The 11,093-nt window shown below is 45.9% G+C and overlaps 1 non-coding gene across 1 annotated transcript; it reads left to right on the forward strand.

Moving 5' to 3' along the window:
- The first annotated feature begins 1,028 nt into the window (after positions 1 to 1,028).
- Positions 1,029 to 1,174, forward strand: LOC128067134 (small nucleolar RNA SNORA79). Its single transcript, XR_008201340.1, has one exon. It is a non-coding gene; the product is annotated as a small nucleolar RNA SNORA79 (small nucleolar RNA).
- Positions 1,175 to 11,093: the final 9,919 nt, after the last annotated feature.

Consider the following 11,093-nt stretch of genomic DNA (forward strand, 5'->3'; position numbering starts at 1 on the left):
AACAGAAGCAATATTGTAACAAATTCATTAAAGACTTTAAAATGTAGTCCATGTCCAAAAGAGTCTTAAAAAAATGTTTAAAAAATTTATCATTGAACTAATTAGATTAAAAGGGGGGTTAACTTTCTGAAGCAAGTGGCACACCCTAAGTTTTCAGGTTAAGCTAAACTTTCTCACTCTGCATTCATTAGTGTCTTAGAGCAAAGTCAAAATCTAGGCTGTTCTATTCTTTTTAATATTTGTTTTGTGCTCCCTAGAGTGACTCCTCATAGGTAAATGTCGTGGCTAGGGAGTTTCTGGAGAGGAAGCCTGTAGGCCTGTATAGGTGGTGAACAGGGTTCCCATCCTTGGGCTACCAGTCTGTTGTATATTATAGAACAATGGGCAAAAGGCTACATCTGGACACAAAATTTTAAAAGACCAGAGTTGTGTATGAATTACACATTAAGGATTAGGCTGTAACCAGTCAACACAACTGTTGAGTTGTACATTTTAAAATATCATCCTAGAACCACACCCCTTGCATTCGAAGGTGAAGTCTTAACCACTGGACCAGGAACCCAGAGTAGTTTCCTGTTTGGGGTAAGGTCATTTAGACAAGAGTCATAGTCAGTGTTCTTGCTCTCGATCCGTGGTGAGTTCTAGTTTGTTAAGAGAAATGGAAATAAATAATGAAGTAAATTAGTCAAAACCTAAATAGCAAGTCAATCAAGGGGAAAACATGGATCAATGGAAAGAATTTTTTTCCTTTCCATTTTTCTCTTTTTGGGGACAAGATATATTTTGTCTTTTCATTTAACAATTTAATTTATAAAAGAATGCCTATTCATTTCTCCTTCCCCACCCCAACCCCCCCCCCTTTTTTTTTTCTATTTTCTTTGTCCTGCATAGAATGGACATGAACTACTAATCATTCTGTAATGATCAAGACCTTCATGGTTGAAGGTGAGTAATAGCCAAGTTCTTGTCTTCTTTGGGGGAACGTGTTTAGAATATTCAGTGTATGGTTTGAAAGTATGGGATACATTTGATGGCTGTTCCTCTCACTACTTTATACCTTGGGTAGTGGGATTTTAGTCCATCATAGAGCAAGCAGATTTGTTTTCACCCAGAGCACCATGCGGATGGCTTGCCTATCTGATAGTGACTCCTGGTTTTTGCAAGTCGAACAGTTGAAAAAGAGGAAAGACAGGATATAAACAAAGAAGGTAATAAAAGGACCAATGATAAGACTGTGTTGTCAGCCGAGGTCCCTGATGAATCTGATTCAACACAATAGGCATCTTCTACAAAATGAAGTTCTAACCTCTTATCGATGTCGGTAAAGGGCCCAGAGTCTCTTGTCTGCAAGATTCATAGTTCTTACGTTGGGTGGTTTATTTAAGGGTACTTATTATGCTATTAAAATGAACTGAATACATTATTTAATAAAATGGAGGTCCATTCATTCGTAGAGCCAGAGATGAGAATGTAGTATAAATGATTGTTTACAATTAATTGTTGTCATGGTTACCTAGTGTTCACTAAATTGAAACCCGAATCCAGGCATTTTCATTTGTCAACATCTTTTCATTCCACAGGATGGATCAACTGTAACTCATTAAGTTATTCTCCACCCATGAAGAGCTTTGCCTAATGCCTCTGGGGAAGGAGCACACCATGTGAGTAATAAAGCTCTTGGTTTGGGTGGTTAGTTTGTGGGTTTCCACTGTATCATTAAAAAAGAATAAATGTAGTTAAAATTAAACCCCATGCATAGACCTATGATGAGAATGTGTTATGAGCTGAAGTTCATGATTAACACAATTTAGCGCAAATGATAGAAAAAACAAAACGGAGCTTTCCCATTCATTTCAAAATTGACATGTCCCTTGTTAACGTTTGTCCCATTCTTCTCTTGATGATGGTCTAGGCTGTTACTCATTTAGGAAGTTAGTACTCCATTTGTTGAGTTAGGACAGCGGATTTATGGCTGTTCATTGTAACATCTAAAAACTGTTCAAATTAAATGCTGAAGGACCACACCTGGGCCAATGATGTGAGTGGAATGCATCTGAATGAAAATTATGATCAATCATGTTTGGAACCCCTGAGGTCCATGGTGAAAAGACAGTGTATGACTCTTGGGGGAATCATCTCAGGATGTTTGAAAATCTAGTTGACAGAGTTCATAGATACTGGCTTTATACTATCTGCAAATAAATGAATGGATCAATAAATATATTGAAAAGAAAATAGAGGTCAAAACACAGACCAACTTTGAGGATATTTATAAAACAAGGAATATAATTACTTCAGTTCTGAAATTAGTTTCAGTTCAGTTTGAAACTTCAGTTCTGAAATATAATTACTTCACTCACTCAATCTGAAGTACGTTGGTCCATTAAGAAGACACACATTAAGTTGTTACTGGTTTGTGTGAGACGCAGCTAAGCTAAACATATGTCCTTCTCTTAGTTTGAAGTGGGTTTGATTCATGAAAGAAAAAAATTAGTATTAAAGAAATGGTTACCTAAATGAATGAGTGTAAAATATGAGACAAAGATCAGTGTACATTATTCTTTTCTTCATCTGTTTTGTGCCCCAGAATGGCTGCACCTTGGTTATTTTAGTTATTATTTAATGATTAGTTGTTATTTAACTGTTACCTATGTGGTCAAGGAGAATATAGATCAAAGTAAGTATGAGATTAAGTTTTTATTCTTGGTTTGGTCATTTTGTTTATAGATGATGAGTATATTCTTTAAAAATAGATTGTTTCATGCAGTTATAAAACAAATCAAAGATTATGCTGGCACCAAAGATAAGAATTTGTCTGAGAAACGTCATGGTTGATTCATTTTGAAAAAGGAAAAAAAAAAAGATTTTCATTAGAAAATAGATTTAATGCTACCTCTTAAAGTAAAAAGGGTGTAGATGAATTCTAGACTTAGTCAAAGATATTATTCTTAGGTTGGTTGTGTTTTCCTTGGGTTTTAAATAATTAAACAAATTAAGGATAAACAGGCTAGTAAAATCACAGTGGCCAATGACCAATGATATGATTATTCATGAAACAAAGATTTGTTTCATTCAACTGTTTACCACTCTGTTTAAGGGGTGCACAGAGAGACTTAATAGTCAAAGCTTACCCTCTTGTTTATTTTTTTATCAATTCACTTTTAACTGGAGGATCATTGATTTACAACATCATGTTGGTTTTTGCCACTTGTCAACACGAATCAGCCATACGTGCCCTTCCTCTTTGCCCTCCCGCCCGCCTCCCCCTCCATCCCACCCCTCTAGAGTGTCACAGAGCAGCAAGCTTGAGCTCCCTGCCTCATAGAGCACATGCCTACTTCCCTCTTGTTTAGAAGCAGATTCTTTGCTATTGATTTTATTTTTGAAAATGCATACCTGACTACATTAATAAATAAAATTCATATATAAAATGACCAAGAATATTCCAATGATAAAATTTTGTGAAACAAGGATTGTGGTCAACCCAGTTTTGCTTCTCTGAGATCCATTTAACCAAGAAGATTTAATCTATCAATATTAATTCTGTGTATAGTGAGGACATAGTAGTTAAAATATTCGTTGTTTTCGTTCTTGTATTTTAGTGAGTTTAATCTATGAAAAGCTAAGTAAGAAGAGGACCAGTGGTGAAAATGTATTTTGAAACAAGGGTTACAATTATTACAATTCTACATTACTGAAATTTATGAAATAAAACATTTTAAAAGATATTTGTTGTAATAGTACATAGTGTGTAGTTCAGGCTTCCTGGGTAACTCAGCAGGTAAAGAATCCACCTGCAATGCAGGAGGGATAGGCTATTCACTCCACTATTCTTGGGCTTCCCTGGTGGCTCAGATGGTAAAGAATCCGCCTGCAATGCAGGGAACCTGGCTTCGATCCCTGGGTTGGGAAGATCCCCTGGAGGAGGGCGTGGCAGCCCACTCCAGTATTCTTGCCTGGAGGATCCCATGGACAGAGGAGCCTGGCGGGCTTCAGTCCAGAGTCACAAAGAGTCGGCCACGACACAGCCACTAAGCACGGGGCAGCCCAGTGTGCAGTTCTGCTCTGTGTGTTGCATTGAAATTATATGGGTATTTTGCATGCTGAGACAAGAATTCATTACTTGAATTATTTTTTTATCCTATCTCAGGGTAAATATTAGTGATCTGATAGAAGGTGATGGCAGGAGGTCCCTATACCCCACATTTAAAAATTTTTCCTGGCACTTGGTACCTGAGAGAGTGCAAAAATAACCAATACTTTAGGGTAATAATTTCAGCTCAGCAAATACAGATCCAAATCCACGTCAGGCTCCGTATTAGTCATGGCATTCTTATCTAAATCAGATCTAGTTCCAGCCAGCACGTAACTCTTTGGGATTAGCTGGGATAACTGATAAATATAATAATTCAATATAAAGCCAAATCATGGGTTTTCCAGAAGCACAGAAGGCAGGACCTCACGTACATATCACATGCTTCATAAAACAGAAGATGCCTGAGGCAATGACTGAATCTCTGGTTTGCAAGACCCAGGACGTTAGGAATTGCACTCCTCATCTGCACTGCACGTAGAGCACTCTAATATATTTGCTGAATGAATTACTGAATAAATGGTATAAATGATGAATGAATGAAGCCGTGAGTTAGTGAATGAATGAGTCTTTGAGTAAACAAAGGCATGGAAAATTGAGTGAAAATGTGGAGTATAAGAATGAGGGAATAAATTAATAAATTAATAACAAATCAATATGTGTATGATACATTCGTAAGTGGATGAGTCTCTGTGTAGGTAAAATTGTCAAGAGGTGGATGGTGAGTGACAAACAGGTCAAGGAGGGAATGGACGAAAGACTGGTAGGTCAGTGTTCCAATAAGTGAAAGATGAGTGAATTAATAAACGGATTCCAGAACAAGTTTATCAATGAATGGTTTAGTAGAAGTTAGTAAGGAAGGGATGACTAAGCCAGTGAGTTGATGAGGAACCAAATGAATTAATTGATGAATAAGTCAAAAAATGAGTGAGGGAATAAAGTCAGTAAAAATAGGACAAAGTTGAATAATTCAACTAATGAGTACGTAAATCAATGCATGGCACAAATTAACAAGGGAGTGAATAGGCAAACGGATGGGGGAATGCGTATATTAGAGTTATCGAGGGAAAGGGTAATTATTGAGTGAGTAAATGACTCAATGAATGAGTATGTCATCCAAGAATAAACGGAGCGCTCTGTGAATGGAAGAGTGAATAAGTGAACGGATCAGTAAATGAGTGAGCAAGTCAGTGACCCGTGTGTGAGGCAGTGAGTGGAGCAGGTCCCACTGGGCTTCCTTCCCTGACCACTCAGCCACACCCCAGCCTCAGGGCACATGCTAAATACCCAGGGCTACCCATCATCCTCTGCTCACAAGCATTTGTTTACATGTCTCCACCGAGCTGACCTGCCCGGACAGCCAAGAACTGGGTCAGGTTCTTCTCTGTCTCTGCAGGGCCTTCCCAGCCTGAGCCTAGGAGGCGCCCAGTAAATTACTGCTGAATGAATGAACCAAGAGCTAAAAATACACGTGCTTTTGTGGAATTGGGATGGCCCTTCTGAGAACCGCCGGGAGGCATTCTGCAGGGGGGTGGCGGTGTGTCAGATGGTCCGCGGCATTCTCTCACCCGTGTGCAAATTCTCCCTCGAGTCCAGCTTCCTGCGTCCAGTGCCAGACAGTGAGACAGGATCCTGGCAGTTCCGACTGCCCTGGACCTTGGCCCATCCTTGGGCAACGTTGGCTTGGACTGGTAAAATGGAGGCCCTGGGTCTTCCCAAAAGCTGCCCCTGCCTCTGCCAAGACAAGAGGTCGAAAATAACACAGTCTTGTTTTTGTGCCTCCAGTGAGGGGGGCTGCTCCTCCGCTTCCTCCTGCTTTCCAGCTGCGGGACAGTGGGTTAGACGGGGAACACCCTGGACCTCCAGCCTCCGCATCACCTCTTAGATAAGGATAATGATAGCTCCCTGGCTGGATTGTCCTGAGAATTAACCTTGTCTGTGTGTGTGTGTGTGTGTGTGTGTGTGTGTGTGGTCAGTCACACAGTTGTGTCCATCTCTTTGTGGCCCCATGGACTGTAGCCTGCCAGGCTCCTCTGTCCATGGGATGCTCCAGGCAAGAATACGGGAGTGGGTTGCCATGCCCTCCTCCAGGGGATCTTCCTGATCCGGGAATTGAACCCAAGTCCCTTGCATCTCCTGCGTTGGTAGGCAGATTCTTTACCACTAGCAGACACCTGGGAAGCCCAACCTTATCTAACAAAAGCTTATGAGGCTCTTCTCACCTAACATAATACCTGTCCTGTATATAATGTGGTGCCAGGGAGGGAAGAGATGCCTTTGAAATTACTAAGGAGCTGTAATAGATAGTGTCACCTGCATTCATTTAAAAGCTCCCAAATGGATGCGGTACCCATATTGCCCTGTCCCAGAAGAACGAATAGTTCAACTGAGTTTTTACAGAATGCCGGTTAGGATGAGCCCAGACTACTCACCTTTCAGGCAGCATCTGTCCCTCTTCCAGGGACAGACAACAAGAAACGTGAGTTGATCGCACTTTTTCACCGTATGGGGCATTTGCCCCAAATCCACCCTCCCTCCCTTTACCCCTCCCATCCGCTCCTTCCCTCCAGCAATTGTTTGTTCAGTATCCGTGGTTTATCTAACACTGACCACTCCTCTTCCTCTCTTGTCTTGACCGGCTCCTGACCCTGGATTCCATCTTCCACTCCTCATCCTGTATCCTTCCTTTGAACTTGATCATGCTGCTTGGCCATCAGGATTGGACTATAGTCATCTCCCTCACAAGGATTTGATGTTGGCTCAAACCACTGACCTTTCTACTGCAGACTGAACAGGTAGAATCGAATCTTCTTTCCTAACCGTGGGCATCTGGGCCTCTAATTTTGAGTCTTCTGGGTCAACTCTTTCCCATCTGGTTAAACTCCAGTCCCTCTGTAGAGGAGTTCAGACCATATTGGTAGCTGGTGGACCCTCCTAATGCTGACCGTGAGCAGGACGATAAGCACTGATGGCCTTGGGCTAGACTCTTCGATCTGACTGGCGAGTGTGTGCAAGTACTGGAGCCAGGTTCCCACGTTTCTCCAGAGTTCCTGGGTAAATGAGGTGAGCTCACCTCTCAGGTTAACACAGATGTCCCCTGCCTCTCACACTCCCACAGCTCCCTGCACTCTCCTTCCACTTTCTACCTCCCTTTGTCCAAACTTGCCCCTTCTCACTCATTCATCCTTTGTCCATACTGCCGACAGAGCCCACATTGCCTCGTTAACTATGAACTCCCAATTTCTCCGAAAGGGCTTTGGACTTCTTGAGTTTGGGGGTCTTCTTTCTGTGTCACGCTAACCCAGAAGAAGGTCTGGGCATCCAGAAGTGCTTGGTGAATGAATCATTCATTCTTTCATGTACTCAAAAAATACTGGGCTCTTTCTGTGGTGCAAGAAGCTGGACGGCAAGAAATAAGGCACATCTCATCTCTGCCTTGGTGGAGGGTCCAGTCTTGAGTGGGAGATAGATTTTCAAAATTACCTAATTACACGTGTGAGCAGTGCTGTAAAGCCCAGGTGCCCAGGGCTTTGTGAACCTGCCATCTGGACTCATGAGAAGCCCCCTGAGCTTCTCTCCCATGTCTAGGGAGAGACAGGAGGACAAGGCTGTAGCCTTGGAGAGAGCCGGTCGATGGCTCAGCTCCCTGGGATCAATCAGGTCAGCAGGGTCTTCGGTCATCCTTGGAGGAGAGAGAGACCAGTGTTCTTTGGAGTTTGGAGTGCAGCTGTTGATCGGTCATTTCCTGGCAGGTGTGACCAGCCAGCCACCACTGCCTTCATGCAAGCACCCTACTTGTTAAGGAAGGCTCAGTTGCATGTCAGGCTTTGATGTGCCCCGTCAGCTTTCAAGTACTTCTCTTAGATGCGTTGCCAAATGGCAAGGCAAGGGTAGAATGAAGTATGTCTTGACTCTTCTCTCTTTCCTCTACCATATTCCACTGAGTTTCTCAAAATGGCTGCCTGGGACACCAGCTGTTTCTAGCTAACGCTGCTAGAATGTTCTACAGCACCACTGGTGTTGTTTTCCTCACCATCCCGGACCCCTCCCTCACTCTGCCTCGGACTCCAGTCCCTCCCACCTTCAGCATCTCTCCAGGGAGCCCAGGGAGTCCACCCCTCTCATCTCCATCACTCCACATTGGTCCAGGCTAATTGGGCTCTCATCTGCCTCTGATTGGTGTTCTTGCTCCTCCACCCTACGCATCTTTCTAGGATGCCTGGAGAAGATTCCCCCGCTCCTTAGAGCTCTTTCATGAGTTCCCAGAGCCTCGGGGTGATGTCCAAGCTCCTTGGCTTCATGCTCGAGGATCCTCATGAGTTGTCCTCCAGCCACAGCTCCCACCACATGCTCCCTGGCGTCCTGCACCACCCAGCAGACCACTCCCCTTACGCCCGCGTCTGCGTGTGTCTCTTTCTCCATCCCTTTGCACAAGCTCATCCTTTAGCCCTCTCCTCACAGTGCTCAATCACTGGAGGACTTGTCCCATGTCCCCAGGTGGGATGAGTTCCCCCGCCACACTGAGAGCTGTTCCATGGCCATGAACGTGACTTCTGTGCAGAAACCTGTCCTATTGCTAGGCCATGATCTGGTTAGGCATGTGCCTTCCCAGCCAGCCTTGAGCTTCCCAACTGGGGGTGCTCAGTGTCGGGTGCCTGGGACCCCCCACTGTCCAGCACAAAACCTATGCAGTCGGGTTCATCCATCAGCAAGAATGCAGATGAAGTGAAAGAATGGATTAATGTACAAAGGAATGATTGTGAGGCCATGCTGGGGGCAGATTACCTCCCTGGCAGAGAATCGGGGTCCTTGGCACCAAGGACTGGCACCTCCTCATGACTGAGGCTGGTCCTACTCTTCTAGCCAGCTCCACTTTGCCTTCTGCCTGCGACTCATTAAGAGATATGTAACCTTAATCCTTGAAATTGCTTGGGATGGAACGTGTTTTCACTCAATGGGCTGAACATGGGGATTTTATTCCTTTCTTAAATAAATCTCACTCCCCCAGGAAGTTTGGACAGGATGTAAGCAATCGGACCAAGGGCTTGAAACTGAACATTTTGCAAAAGGCCCGTTTCAAAATTTGAAACCCAGTGGCCACCAGCCAGAACTTAGTCTGGTTTGTGGGGGTCGCTGAGGCCTCCATCCCGAAGAAGGGAAGAGAAGATTGAAAACAAACCTTCAGCTGTCACTGAGTAGGCTGAGGGTTTGCAAGACAGAATTTTGCGGTTTGGTTTTGCTTCTTTGATGAAACTGGAGCGGGCTGGGTCAGCCTCATCAGCTCTTCTTTCAAGCTTTTGGTGGAGGCCTCAGACCCTCCAGAAGCCAGAGGGGACTTTGAGTGGGTCGTGAAATCAATGGGACACGTGTGTGAGCGCTTGAGGGGCCGACAGTCCTCGCTGAGTGGACGCTGGCCCCGGACTGGACCCCCGAGGACAGGCGATTCTGTTGTGTCTCTTTCCCTTCTGACTTCTTTTTCTTTCTACCAGGAAGGACAACAAGGTATGCCTTTGGGGACGTCACCAGACCTCTCCAAGTCCCATGCCCGTCATCTGTAAAAGGGAAGTCAAATTTCATTCATTGATTCTGCCAGCATCTTGAAAGTGTGAAGAGCTGTGCCCTGACCAAAGTACGTGGCCCCTGCGTGCAGCCCCCTGCCCGGTGCAGCGTGTGTGCTCTGTGTCACGTGTTCTTCTCCCGTCCCTCAGCCGTGCTGTTGGTGTTCCCTCCCGCGCGGAATCTCCCCACTGGCCTTCCCTCCCCTGGTCTCCCAGGCTCGCAGGGGACCTTGGTCTCCCCCAGGGACCCTCTCAGGGGAATTGCATCCTTCTTCTCGTCACCGGAGTCTCGCGGTTGTAGCCAGAGGCTGCCTAGCCTGGCCTCAGTTTCCCCATCTGCAGACTGAAGCAAGGATGACAACACCACGCTCTCTCACCCCCTTTCACCCACTGGGGCAAGAGACAGTCTGTCCCATCGCATGGATCCTCTCAGGTCCTTGAGCCTCACTTGTGATTTCGGGGCCAGGTTTTATTTTCTTTTCCCGCAGATCTAAGGCATCTCCCAGCTCGTGTCTTTTTTCAACATGATACAACGGGCGTCTGTTAGCTTGGTGGGGGCTGGGCCACGTCCCCGGGAGACATCCCCAGTGTCAGCGTGAGCTGCTGGCGGCTGCCCGGAGGGGAGGAAGGTGGGCCCGCTTAGATGTATCCCAGCTGCGGCCCCGACTGTCCCCTCACCTCTGCTGAGAGAGGAGTGAGGAGGTGCTCTGGGCACGGAGCCTGGTGTCTGCTGTTCCCCCTGTGGGATTGGAGGCAGTATCTCCATGCATGCCAGGATTTGGGTCCTGAGAACATCACAGCACGGTTTGCAGTTTGCGTGTCGGGATGAAAGAACTGAACCAGGGCTCTTGGCCAGGTCCACTAGTGTGGTAACTTTGGTTACCTGCAGAGAAGGGTTATGAAAACCCTGCAGAGAAGCGTCTAGAAAATGCTCTTCCTGTTCCTAACAGTTGCCCCAAACAGCTCGTTTCAAAATGCAAGGATCACAGGGCCCTGCCCACCAGGGGAGCTGGTGCAGGGCTACCCTGGGTCTGCCTGAGCTCGCCCCCTGCCCCAGAGCCCACTTGGTGCTCTCTTGCCCTTGAGCCCTGGCTGCCAGGACCTCCGGGAGAAGCTCGGTTGGGTCTGGTCTACTGTTGAGACCAGCCTGCCTCCTTCCCAGCAGGGAGAGCCAGGCTGAGCCTGGTCCCCAGGTCAGGAACGGCGAGGCGAGAACTGATCAGGGTGAGAGGTGGAGGCCAGAGCACAGCTCCCATAATCCAGGACTGGGGGGTGCCCACCTCCAATGGCAGGGCTGCAGGGGAGCCCTGTGACCCTGGGGCTGCACAGAATGGCCACCCAGCCCTGGGGGATGCGAACGACAGTGTCTCTGGGTTGACGCTCTGGTGGGTTTATGAATGAGCAGTACCTTCTTAAAATGTCGCCTAAAGAGGATAAACTGA

Source organism: Budorcas taxicolor, chromosome 21, assembly GCF_023091745.1.
Source record: "Budorcas taxicolor isolate Tak-1 chromosome 21, Takin1.1, whole genome shotgun sequence".
Lineage (NCBI taxonomy): Eukaryota > Metazoa > Chordata > Mammalia > Artiodactyla > Bovidae > Budorcas > Budorcas taxicolor.